Below are 14191 nucleotides of genomic sequence, written 5' to 3'. Positions count from 1 at the left end.
AATCTCATTTTGAAAGGCCTTGAATAGAAACCTCATACAAACTCTTCTCTATTCCATTATGTTCTCTACCTCTTACTCAAAGAAATATTTTATTTGTTTTGGCAGGCAACTCCAGTCATACAGATAGGTAAAGTGGTAGGATATTGACAAGGGCTTATTGGAGAAGTGATGAGGCAACAAATCCCTTACAGAAACATATTCTCTTCCTACAAAACATACCAATGATAATTTTACTAATATTGTACTGTATTCCTGGCCATATTAGAATTAGCAAATCAGAAAATAATTTCTGAAGAAAAATGTAATTAACTGAATTTCCTTATTCAACAAGTAGGGAAATTAAGTGTCAGAGATATTCAATTATTTGGCTAAAGTCAACTAACCACACAAATAATAATAGATATAGGACTACACGCTGTCTTCTGATTCCCCATCAGTATATCTTTGCTTCATTAAGCTTTCTTTAGCTTAAATCACCAAAAAATGCTTATCTTGAGTTAGTGATTTTGACTTCCTCTTTCAATTTCTTGTCTACCTAATCCAAAGCATATACCCCCAGTACAGCAGGATGTAATTTGCACACACTTCGCCTTGGCTTATATGAAAAAAAAAAAAAAGGCATGGCAAATTCTATCGCCCATACATTTTTTGATCCATAAGCTGTAGCTGCCCTCAATGGCCTTCAGGCTGGTATGGGGGTCACTGTTACCTTAGCAAAAGTCAGAGACCAATTTCATGCAAGCTTTCTAAGGGAATAATAGTCCCTGTACATAAAGTTCCTGCAGAGCAGGTGTCTGAGGATTTAGTGCTCTACCAGGTGTTTTCCATAAGCATTGGGATGTTCCTGATAACAACCCCAGGGTGCAAATCATGGGGTTTTCATGAGACAGGCCTTGTTTACACACACACACACACACACACACACACACACACACACAATTTCCAGAGGACATACATGGAAATGTTGGAAACAGAACTTATGATTGTCAGAGATCCGTTCATGAGACACATCTCAGTGACTGTCAAATCTCACACATACACACACAATGTGGTCTCCCATTGGACCTCCCAGTTTAGTCCCAATAATTCAAGTTCATTTCAGTACCTGTCAAAGGGACTGCCTAAAGGCAGTTAGGTTCAAATAGCCCTGCTTGTTTATCCCAATTTCATCTGTTCCACAAGGCGTAGACATTGAGAAGTGTCCTTCAATGAAAGAGCAGGGGCTGGGGCCTCTCTTACTGTAAAAGACATCAGGAAAGGGATGTTTTGTTTGAATTCAAGGTGCCTACAGCAGCTTGGAAAGTAGTGTTGGATAAGTGGCCCACAACAGCAACCTAAAGAGCTGTACAGGAGGTTTCCACCTGGGAGGAAGGCTCCAGAGGCCATTTCTGAAAGACAAGTAGCATTAAATTTCCTGCCTCTACTACCCCAGGAGCCTAATGCCTTTCCTCTTCAGGTGGCCTGGATTTTGCTATTCCTTTGTTACAAAGTCTACTTGTCCAATTTCCTTAACTATAATTTCACATTGTTTCTGTCATTCCATACTGAACTTTTCATTCAAAAAGTTCGGATGCAAAAGAAAAAAAAAGGAATTTCACAGAAATGCCTTTCATGTAATCTAAACATATTTAAGTTCGAATCTCCCAAGCCCCCTTTTCAGCCAGGTTGATGTGGGGTTACCTTTAGGAGAAAATCAGTCACATTGTCCTGCCAAGGGAAATGCTCAGAGTGAAATCCTGGAATTTATAGTGTGTCTAATTAATCTTAACCATTCTTCATCCTTTTTGTTCAAATCATAACCTAATAAAAAAAGCCTGGCAAGATCAGCCCTATTATGTGCTGTTGCTTTTTATAATTTATCTCTAATCTTTTAAACAACTCTGCACTATTACACCAGCTGTATAATGATGAAATTGAAAGTTTAGCAACTTTTCAAATGATATAGAGGTAGCAGGTGATCCCAGTATGAACGTAGTTCTTACTGTACCCAAACATGGTGTACATTACACTTCAAAAATTGTTAAGCTGCTCCATAGAGTGAACTAGATGCAGAAGAAAAGAGAATGTGTAAAGAAGTAGGAGCTGATTACAAAAAGGTGAAAGAGCACATTCTACACTTTCCATCCCTGTTTGAACTACAGCACCTCCTACTTAATGATAGATAGATAATAGATAGGTAGATAGATGGATTCTGAAGAATATTTTGGTTGAATAGATGTTTAAGAACTAGACAGATTAAGTAAGCTAAGTAACTACAAGGTAACTAAGTAGACTTCTAAGAAGTTTTTGATTTGGCAGATTTTTAAAGAAAAAAATATATACCATTAAGCTTCACCATGCTGTACCTACTACTTAAAAACAAAAAGGTAAAGATACTCCCACATCAAACTTCATGCACCTCACAGGCCAAAAACATTCACCCACTATATATTTGAAATTTTCACCAGTGTTCCTAAAGGTTGGGTAGAAGACAGAATTTTGAAAAAGGAATCATCTGTAAGTACATGCATGCACTGTTTAGCCCGAAGTTATCTTTATGTATCAGTTTAGGAAATTCTCAAGAAGAGTAGCATTTATATTCACCATAGTTAGGGTTACACATCTATAGAGGCAACATATGAAACAATAAAAATCAAGAATTGCCATATGTATTGACCACCTCCTTCAGGCTAAACTTTTTATTAGGCCTTGTAATAGATACTAAAAAAAAAAAAATAGAAGTCGTGGTAGTATGACTAAATCTGGCCCTATTAAAACATGAGTTAAGTCGAGCTGCAACGTAGAATAAGAGACCTACTTCATAAACATATAAACTCAGGTTTGATGGTCATAGTAGTAAGAAGTGATGATATAGGTAATGACCATTAGTAGTATTAGCAATTACTGTAACAGTCAACATTGTCAAAAATTTACTCTGTGTTAAGCAATGTAATAAAATGTTTTTATGCATAAAGCTGACTCAATTTCCATTTTACAATTATCGACTTCAGTTTTAGAAATACAATATTAAATATAAATAAGATGAAACCAAAAAAGTTAAATAGACTGCCAGTAAGTTAAGCAACAACTTATCACTAACAGACAAGCACTCAGGTGCAGACCTCTGTGACTCTAGAGTCTGTGCACTTATACTATCCTTGCTTCGAGAAGACATCTGAGAAAGCCTAAGGAAGAGACAGGATAAGACACCAGAAGGCGAGTCCTTATTCAAGTCAAAAAGAGCTACAGAAAGAAATTTGTTTAAAAGAAGCCCCAGGGATTTATTTTGGACCTCTACTTCTGTCAAAAGATTGAATAACAGCAGCTGAATTTATCTTTCTGCTATTAAAGAGCCAAAAAATGAATATATGAAATAGCTTCAAGGCACTGGACACCTAGACAATTAACGACCATGATTCTTGAGAGGTGGAAACAAATTAGGTCAGTCTATGATTGCCCCAGCTTACTGCCATGAAAGACAAAACACAAGGAGGGGAGCCCAGGGAGATACCAACATAGACAAGACCAAGGAGAAGAAAAAAAGAAAGACTCAAATTCATAATAAAGCTAAAGAGCCTATAAGCAACAAAACAATGTTGAGAAAGAACAAACATGAAAGACTAATCCTACAGGATTTCAACACTTAAAGTTACAGTAATCCAGACAGTGTGGCTCTGGAATAAAGGTAGACACATATAACGATGGAAAACAATAGATATTTCAGAAACAATCCAACACATATAAATGACCAATTCTTAACAAAGCTATACATGCAGTTAACTGAAGAAAGCATCTTTTTTGGAAATAATGCTTGGACAATATTCACATGTAGAAAAATGTCCCTCAATATATACTTCATGTTACATTAAAAATTAACTAAAAATGAATCATGTAACTAAACATAAAACCCAAAATAATCTGTTAACAGAAAATATGAGAACATCTTTGTTAATTACATTAGGGAAATATTTCTCGAAGATGATGTAAAAAACACAAATACTAAAAGAAAAAGTGAACAAATTAGCATTATCAAAATTAAAAAAGCTTCTACTTTTTTTTTTGGCTAGTCAAGTGAAGAAGTGGAGGTAGACAAGGAACAAAGAAATATGTAACTGGTAGTTATCAATTAATTGTAAACACCACTGCATTCAGACCAGCAAAAGTTTCTGCTTTTTAATGACACTGTTATAGAAGAAACTATTTGAAAGCATGTATCTGATCAAGAATTGTATCCAGAATATACAAATAACTCCTATACTCAATAATTATAAATAGAATAGGAAACATGCAAATATTTGGAAGGACACTTCAAATATATGAATGGTATACAAGCACATAAATGATGCTCAACATATTTACTTATTAGATAAATGCATATTAAAACCATAATTATATACCAATAAAACCTAAAAAGGATGGCTAAAACTTAAAAGGCAAGCAGTGGTAAGTAAGAAAGTGAAGGAACTAAAATTTCCATGCACTGCTATTTTCAATGTAAAATAGTACAAAAACTTTGGGAAGCCATTACTTATAATGTTACATTTAAAGAAAAAATTCTGAATATGATAAATATACACTGACCATATAATCCAGGCACTTTATTCCTATTTATTTCCTCTCCTCCCAAAATGAGAATGTATATCCACAGACTTGCACACAAATGTTTACAGCAGCTTTATTAAAATGTCCAAAAGTCAAAATGTTCATCCAGAAGTGAATATATAAACAATTGTGGTAACTTGATACAAGGATCAGTACTAAACAACACAAAGGAATGAACTATTGACACACAACAAAATGGATGAATCACAAAATAATTTCATTGAGTTAAAGAAGCCAAATAGAAAAGAGGACATACTGTATGTTTCCCTTTATATAAAATTCAAGAAAACACAAACTGATCCACAGTGACAGAAAGGAGAATAACGGTTTCCTGGAGATGGAAGGGTGAGAATGGAAGTGAGAAGTAATTAAAAAGGGAACCAGGAAACATTTGAAGGAGAGGGATATGTTCATCATCTTGATCATGGTGATACTTTAATGGGTTATATGACATGTCAAAATGTAACAAATTTTACACTTAATATATGTGAAGCTTGTTATTTATCAATTATATCCCATAAAACTATTTAAAAAAAATAAGAGACACTAACCTCAAATATGTCCTGGTAAAAATCAATTTAAATTGCAATTTGGGGGCCGGGCGCTGTGGCTCACGCCTGTAATCCCAGCACTTTGGGAGGCCGAGGCGGGTGGATCCCGAGCTCAAGAGATCGAGACCATCCTGGTCAACATGGTGAAACCCCGTCTCTACTAAAAATACAAAAAAATTAGCTGGGCATGGTGGCGCGTGCCTGTAATCCCAGCTACTCAGGAGGCTGAGGCAGGAGAATTGCCTGAACCCAGGAGGCAGAGGTTGCGGTGAGCCGAGATCGTGCCATTGCACTCCAGCCTGGGTAACAAGAGCAAAACTCCGTCTTAAAAATAAATAAATAAATAAATAAAATAAAATAAAATAAAATAAAAATAAATTGCAATTTGGTCATGAATAACAGAAAAGGCTCAATAGCTATTTTGTTGCTATTTCAGTGTAATTTCACTGATGTTCATATATTTTGATTTTAGAAAATGTGTCCATTAGACTTCTGTAAAAGACATTTTTGAAATAATTTCTCTTGTTTTCATCTAAAAAGGTCCAGTTAAATAGATCTGAAATCAAAGTTTTCCATATCTATCTTCAGACTCAGAATTGACCAGGTTATAATTGATCCTGGACAATCATTTACACCATCTTCTGAAGCCTACTGAGATGCAAATTAACCAGATATTTCCAAGAAAGGTGATTACACTGGCTTGTCAACTGCAAACACTTCATTAACAATTTCTTGAGCTGACCCCTCTTAGTCACCTAGAATCTAAGAAAATAAATATAAAAATAGCAAAAAGATTTTAAATGTGTCAGATATTAGCATCAATTAAGAAAAATGTCAGCATACTTAACTCTGGACCTTTTGAAAGGTGTTGAATAGATTTAGTATCAAAATGAATTATTAACTTTGGAGTAAAGAAATTCATGGCTATAATACCATTGCAAATTATACTGTGCTGTTTCTGAGCTGATCTTGTGTTTCCTGTCCTACTTCCTTATCTCATCCTTTTAACACTATTCTATGCAATTCTACCTACTATAAAATTATCAGCTGTGATCACAATTATAGCACAAATATACAGTATAATGTGAATGCCACTTATCCTGCAAGCACAGAGGAACACATCCCTGCTAAAAAGAAACTTTGGAAAAGATAGGCCACGTTGTTAAATAAAGGACACAGAAAAGGAGGACTTTGCTAATTTTGCAAAGATTGAGATAAAATGTAATGTTTATGATGCAGTATAAAGCATTAATATTTGCAAGCTAATAGAAGATACATATAATAATCTGTTCATGCATGCAATGCTTGGCACATTATTTCCCTTTGATCTGATAGAGAAATTCCTTTGCCTATATAAAAAGACTGATAGAAAAATCAATACTTAGCTGGACGCGGTGGCTCACGCCTGTAATCCAGCACTTTGGGAGGCTGTGGTGGGTGGATCATGAGGTCAGGAGTTCGAGACCAGCCTGACCAATATGGTGAAACGCTGTCTCTACTAAAAATACAAAAAAAAAAAAAAATTAGATGGGCATGGTGGTGTGTCCCTGTAATCCCAGCTACTCAGGAGGCTGAGGCAGGAGAATCACTTGAACCTGGGAGGCAGTGGTTGCAGTGAGCTGATACTGTGCCACTGCACTCCAGCCTGGGCAACAAGGGTGAAACTCCATCTCAGAAAAAAAAAGAAAAATCAATGTTTACAATCAGAATGTTTGTCCATAGGATTTTTATCTCATAGCTAATATTATAAATCACTGTTCTGTGCATGGACACTTAGTACATGTGGTGTGTCTTTCAACATTCACACCTGTTTCTTACTATTTTGAAAGATATCTCAACAATTTGAGGTGGATATCCCTCAGGGTTAACCTACTATTTCACCAAAAATTTAAGTCAGACCATTTGAAACATACCATCTAAATTTGATGAATACAACCTCTAAATATTTTCAAACATTTTAGTAAAAAACAGTAAGAGGCAAAAAATTATTTTGTAAACATATTAGGCTAATATGAAAATCTGAGGAGTATAAGAATGATATACTAACCAGTCTAACTCCTGCAATATTATGCTAGGTAGGCAAGAAGAATAAAGCATCTTATAATATATAACCCAGAAGATTCTAAGAGTATGGTTAGGCATCCTATAAGGGAGAGCATTCTTAGAGAAAAAAAGAATTCCAAACTGCAACCTGTGATCTACTTCCTGACTGAGGTTTCCTTACTCAGTTTGCTTGAGTATGTAGAAGAGATTCAGTAGCTGTTTGTATTCATTTGCCAGGGCTGCCTTAAGAAACTGCTACAGATGAGATAGCTGGCAAGACTGGCCAAATAGGAATAGCTCTGTGCACCACGACCAGTGAGAGCAATGCAGAAGGCAGGTGATTTCTGCATTTCCAACTGAGCCACCTGGTTCATATCATTCAGACTGGTTAGACAGTAGATGGAGGCCAAGGAGGGCAAGCCAAAGCAGGATGGTGCATTGCTTAACCCATGAAGTGCATGGGGTTGGGGAACTCCCTCTCCTAGCCTAGGGAAGCCATTCGGGACTTTTACAAGAACTCTAGTACTCTGGATCAGATATTGTGCTTTTCCCATGGTCTTCACAATCCACCAATCAGGAGATTCCCTCCAGCGTCTACAACACCAGCACCCTGGGTTTCCAATACAAAAGTGGGTGGCCGTATGGAAAGACACCCAGCTAGCTGCAGCAGTTTTTTTTCTTTTTTCATACCCCAGTGGTGCCTGGAATTCCAGCAAGACAGAACTGCTCAGTCCCTTGAAAAGGAGGGAGCTGAAGCCAGGGAGCCAAGTCATCTGGCTTGGTGGGTCCCACCCCCACAAAGACAAGTAAGCTAAGATCCTTCTCACAGCTAGCACAACAATCTGAGGTGAACCTTAGATGTTGGAGCTTGGTGCAGGATGGGCATCCGCCATTGCTGAGGCTCAGGTAGGTGGGTTTTAACCTCACCTGTGTAAACAAAGTCCTCAGGAAGTTTATACTGTGACTGGGTGGAGCCCACAGCAGCTCAGCAAGGCCTCTGCAGACAGACTGTCACTAGATTCCCTCCTCCGTGAGCATGGCATCTCCAAAAAAAGGCAGCAGCCTGTCAGGGACTTATAAAGACCCCACCTTCCTGGGACAGAGCACCTGGGAAAAGGGGCTAGTTGTGGGTATTGCTTCAGTAGACATAAACATCCCTGCCTAGCAGCTCTGAAGGGAGCAGTGGATCTCACAGCATAGCATTCAAGCACTGATAAGGAACAGACAGCCTCCTTAAGTGGCTCCCTGACCCCCATGTATCCTGACTGGGAGACACCACTAGCAGGGGCTGACAGACACCTCATAGAAGAAAGCTCTGGATGACATCTGCCAGGTACCCTTCTACGATAAAGCTACCACATGAAGGAACAGGCAGCAATCTTTGCTGTTCTGCAGCCCCTGCTGGTGATTCCCAGGCAAGCAGGGTCTAAAGTGGACCTCCAGCAAACTCCAGCAGACCTGCAGCAGAGGGGCCTCACTGTTAGAAAAAAAACTAACAAACAGAAACAGTTTCAACATCAACAGAAAGGATGTGCACTCAGATACCCCATCAAAAAGTCACCAATTTCAAAAGACTAAAGGTAGATAAATCCACAAAGATGGGAAGAAACCAGCACAAAAAGGCTGAAAATTTCAAAAACCAGGACACCTCTTCTCCTCCAAGGGATCATGACCCCTCACTAGTAAGGGAATAAAATTGGATGGAGAATGAGTTTGACAAATTGACAGAAGCAGGCTTCAGAAGCTGGGCAATAACAAACTTCTCCAAGCTAAAAGAGTATGTTCTAACCCAATGCAAGGAAGCTAAGAACCTAGAAAAAGGGTTAGACAAAATGCTAACTAAAATAACCAGCACAGAGGAGAACATAAACAACCTGATGGAGCTGAAAAACACAGCATGGGAACTTTGTGAAGCTACACAAGTATCATCAGCTGAATCAATCAAGCAGAAGAAAGGATATCAGAGACTGAAGATCAACTTTTTTTCCCTTTATTTATATAAAAATTCAGGGGGAAGTGCGAACACAGTCCCCCACTACCACAAATTATGCAGTCGAGTTTCCCACATATGGGGAAATCACAGGGTTCAGCACATCCAGAGTGCAATGGATAAGCCTCACCCTGGGAAAACTACCTTCATGATCATGGTATCTCCCCTGCCAGGTAAGTGTGAATATCAACTCAATTAAATAAAGGGAGAAGGCAAAATTAGAGAAAAAACCGTGTGAATAAATGAAAAATGTCTCCAAGAAATATGGGATTATGTGAAAAGACCAAATCTACGTTTGATCAGTGTGCCTTGAAAGTGACAGGGAGAATGAAACCAAGTTGGAGAATACTCTTCAGGATATTATCCAGGAGAACTTCCCCAACCTAGCAAGGCAGGCCAACATTCAAATTCAGAAAATACAGAGAACAGCACAAAGATATTTCTTAGGAAGAGCAACTCCAAGACACATAATCATCAGATTCACCAAGGTTGAAATAAAGGAAAACATACTAAGGACAGCAAGAGAGAAAGGCTTCCCACAAAGGAAAGCCCATCACATCCACAAGAATCTCTCCACAGAAACCCTACAAGCCAGAAGAGAGTGGGGCCAATAGGCTCAAAATAAAGAGATAGAGAAAGATTTACCAAGAAAACAGAAAGCAAAAAAAAAAAAAAAAAAAAAAAAAAAAAGCAGGGGTTGCAATCCTAGTCTATGATTAAACAGATTTTAAACCAACAAAGATCAAAAGAAACAAAGAAGGACATTACTTAATGGTAAAAAGGGCAATGCAACAGGAAAGGCTAACCATCCTAAATATATATGCATTCAATGCAGGAGCACCCAGATACATAAAGCAAGTTCTTAAAGACCTACAAAGAGACTTAGATTGCCACACAACAGTGGGAGGCTTTAACACCCCACTGTCAATATCACAACAGATCAACAAGATAGAAATTAACAAGGATATTCAGCACTTGAACTCAGCTCTTGACCAAGCAGACCTAATAGACATCTACAGAACCCTCCACCCTAAATCCACAGAATATACATTCTTCTTGGCACCACACTGCAATTATTCTAAAGCTGACCATGTAATTGGAAGTAAAACACTCCTCAGCAAATGCAAAAGAACAGAAATCATAAGAAACTGTCTCTCAGACCACAGCACAATCAAATTAGAACTCAGGATTAAGAAACTCACTTAAAACTGTACAACTACAGGGAAACTGAACAACCTGCTCCTGAATGACTATTGGATAAATAATGAAATGAAGGGAGAAATAAAGATGTTCTTTGAAACCAGTGAAAATGAAGACAGAATGTACCAGAATCTCTGGGAGACATCTAAAGCAGTGTATAGAGGGAAATTTATACCACTAAATACCCACAAGAGAAACAAGGAAAGATCTAAAATTGACACACTAAATCACAATTAAAAGAACTAGAGGAACAAGATCAAAGAAATTCAAAAGATGGCAGAAGACAAGAAATAATTAAGATCAGAGCAGAACTGAAAGAGATAGAGACACAAACAAAAAAAACTTCAAAAAAAAAAAAAATCAGTGAATCCAGGAGCTGTTTCTTTGAAAAGATCAACAAAATAAACAGACCTCTAGCCACACTAATAAAGAAGAGAAGAGTGAAGAATCGAACATATACAATAAAAAATGATAAAGGGGATATCACCACCAATCCCACAAAAATACAAACTACCATCAGAGAATACTATATGCACATCTATGCAAATAAACCAGAAAATCTAGAAGAAATGAATACATTTCTGGACACTAACATCCTCCCAAACTAAACCAGGAAAAGTCTAATCCCTGAATAGACCAATAACAAGCTCTGAAATTGAGGGAGCAACAAAAAAATGTCAGGACCGGACGGACTCACAAATGAATTCTACCAGGGGTGCAAAGAGGAGCTGGTACCATTCCTTCTGAAACTATTCCAAACAATACAAAAAGAGGGAATCCACCCTAATACATTTTATGAGACCAACATCATCCTGATACCAAAACCTGGCAGAGACACAATTAAAAAGAAAATTTCAGGCTGGGCATGGTGGCTGAAGCCTGTAATCCCAGCACTTTGGGAGGCTGAGGCAGGTGGATCACGAGGTCAAGAGATTGAGACCATGCTGGTCAACATGGTGAAACCCCGTCTCTACTAAAAATACAAAAAATTACCTGGGCATGGTGGCGCATGCCTGTAATCCCAGCTACTCAGGAGGCTGAGGCCAAAGAATTGCTTGAACCCAGGAGGCGGAGGTTGCAGTGAGCCGAGATTGTGCTATTGCACTCCAGCCTGGGTAACAAGAGTGAAACTCTGTCTCAAAAAAAAAAAAAAGAGAAAGAAAAAAGAAAATTTCAGGCCAATATCCACGATGAACATTGATGCAAAAATCGTCAATAAAATACTGGCAAACCAAATCCAACAGATTGTCAAAAAGCTTATCCATCATGATCAAGTTGGCTTCATCCATGGGATACAAGGCTGGTTCAACACATGCAAATCAATAAATGTAACCCACCACATAAATAGAAACAAAGACAAAAACCACATGATTATCTCAATAGATGCAGAGAAGGCCTTCAAAAAATTCAACAGCCTTTTATGCTAAAAATCTCAATAAACTATGTATTGATGAAACATATCTTAAAATAATAAGAGCTATTTATGACACATCCACAGCCAATATCATACTGAATAGGCAAAAACTGGAAGCATTCCTTTGAAAACCAGCACAAGACAAGGATGCCCTCACTCACCATTCCTATTCATCATACTATTGCAAGTTCTTGCCAGGGTATTCAGGCAAGGAAAAGAAATAAAGGGTATTCAATTAAGAAAAGAGGAAGTGAAATTATCTCTATTTGCAGACAACATGATTGTATATTTAGAAGACCCCATCATCTCAAAATCTCCTTCAAAGGATAAGCAACTGCAGCAAAGTCCAGGATATAAAATCAGTGTGCAAAAATCACAAGCATTCCTATAAACCAATAACAGACAAATCATGAGTGAACTCCTATTCACAGTTGCTACCAAGAGAATAAAATACCTAGGAATATAACTAACAAGGGATGTGAAAAATCTTTTCAAGGAGAATTACAGACCACTGCTCAAGGAAATAAGAGAGGGCACAAACAAATGGAAAAATATTCCATGCTTATGGTTAGGAAGAATCAATATTGTCAAAATGACCATACTGCCCAAAGTGATTTATAGATTCGGTGCTATTCCCAACAAACTACCATTGACTTTCTTCACAGATTTGGGAAAAAAGACAACTTAAATTTCATATGGAACCAAAAAACAGCCACATAGCCAAGACAACCATAAGCAACAAAAGCAAAGCTGGAGGTATCATGCTACCTGACTTCAAACTATACTACAAGGCTACAGCAATCAAAACAGCGTGGTACTGTTATCAAAACAGAGATATAGACCAATGGAACAGAACAGAGGCCTCAGAAGCAAGACCATATGATCTTTCACAAGCCTGAAAAATACAAGCAATGGGGAAAGGATTCCCTATTTAATAAATACTGTTGGGAAAACTGGCTACCCATATGCAGAAAGCTGAAATTGAATCCCTTTCTTACACCTTATACAAAAATTAACTTCAAATGGATTAAAAATTTAAACATAAGACCTAACAGCATAAAAACCCTAGAAGAACACCTAAGCAATACCATTAAGGACATAAGCATGAACAAGAACTTCATGACTAAAACATCAAAAGCAATGGCAACAAAAGCCAAAATTGATAAATGGGGTCAAATTAAACTAAAGAGCTTCAGCACCACAAAAGAAACTATCATTAGAGTAAACCAGCAACCAACAGAATGGGAAAAATTTTTTGCACCCTATCCATCTGACAAAGGGCTAATATCCAGAATCTACAAAGAACTTAAATTTACAAGAAAAAAAATCCCATCAAAAAGTGGGTAAGGCCAGGTGTGGTGGCTCAAGCCTGTAATCCCAGCACTTTGGGAGACTGAGGCGGGTGGATCACGAGGTTAAGAGATCGAGACCATCCTGGTCAACATGGTGAAACCCCGTCTCTACTACAAATACAAAAAAAAAACTAGCTAGGCATGGTGGCACGTGCCTGTAATTCCACCTACTCGGGAGGCTGAGGCAGGAGAATTGCCTGAACCCAGGAGGCGGAGGTTGTGGTGAGCCAAGATTGTGCCATTGCACTCCAACCTGGGTAACAAGAGCAAAACTCCGTCTCAAAAAAAAAAGAGTGGGTGAAAGATATGAACAGACACTTCTTAAAAGAAGACATTTATGCAGCCAACATGTGAAAAAAATGTCATCATCACTGTTCATTGCAGAAATGTAAATCTAAACTAAATTGAGATACCATCTCATGCCAGTTAGAATGGTGATCATTAAAAAATCAGGAGAAAGGCCGGGCGTGGTGGCTCAAGCCTGTAATCCCAGCACTTTGAGAGGCCAAGGCAGGTGGATTACGAGGTCAAGAGATCGAGACCATCCTGGTCAACATGGTGAAACCCTGTCTCTACTAAAAATGCAAAAAAAATTAGCTGGGCACAGTGGTGTGTGCCTGTAATCCCAGCTACTCAGGAGGCTGAGGCAGGAGAATTGCCTGAACCCAGGAGGCGGAGGTTGCGGTGAGCTGAGATCTTGCCATTGCACTCCAGCCTGAGTAACAAGAGCAAAACTCCGTCTCAAAAACAAACAAACAAACAAAAATCAGGAGAAAACAGATGCTGGAGAGGATGTGGAGAAATAGGAATGCTTTTACACCTTTGGTGGGAGTGTAAATTTGTTCACTCATTGTGGAAGACAGTGTGGTGATTCCTTAAGATCTAGAACTAGAAACACTATTTGACCCAGCAACTCCATTACTGGGTATGTACCTAAAGGATTATAAATCGTTCTATTATATAGATACCATGTACACATATATTTATGGTGGCACTCTTCAGTATAGCAAAGACTTGGAACCAACCCAAATGCCCATCAATGATAGACTGGATAAAGAAA

The 14191-nt window shown here is 38.1% G+C and overlaps 1 non-coding gene across 1 annotated transcript; it reads right to left on the bottom strand.

Annotated features, from left to right (window-relative positions):
- Positions 1-9182: 9182 nt before the first annotated feature.
- On the bottom strand, positions 9183-9346 carry LOC118144731 (U1 spliceosomal RNA). The gene has a single exon (XR_004729470.3). It is a non-coding gene; the product is annotated as a U1 spliceosomal RNA (small nuclear RNA).
- Positions 9347-14191: the final 4845 nt, after the last annotated feature.

This window comes from Callithrix jacchus, chromosome 9, assembly GCF_049354715.1.
Source record: "Callithrix jacchus isolate 240 chromosome 9, calJac240_pri, whole genome shotgun sequence".
In the NCBI taxonomy this organism is placed as follows: Eukaryota; Metazoa; Chordata; class Mammalia; order Primates; family Cebidae; genus Callithrix; species Callithrix jacchus.
Note: the sequence above shows the minus strand (reverse complement) of the source record. Positions and strands in the feature narration are given on the sequence as shown.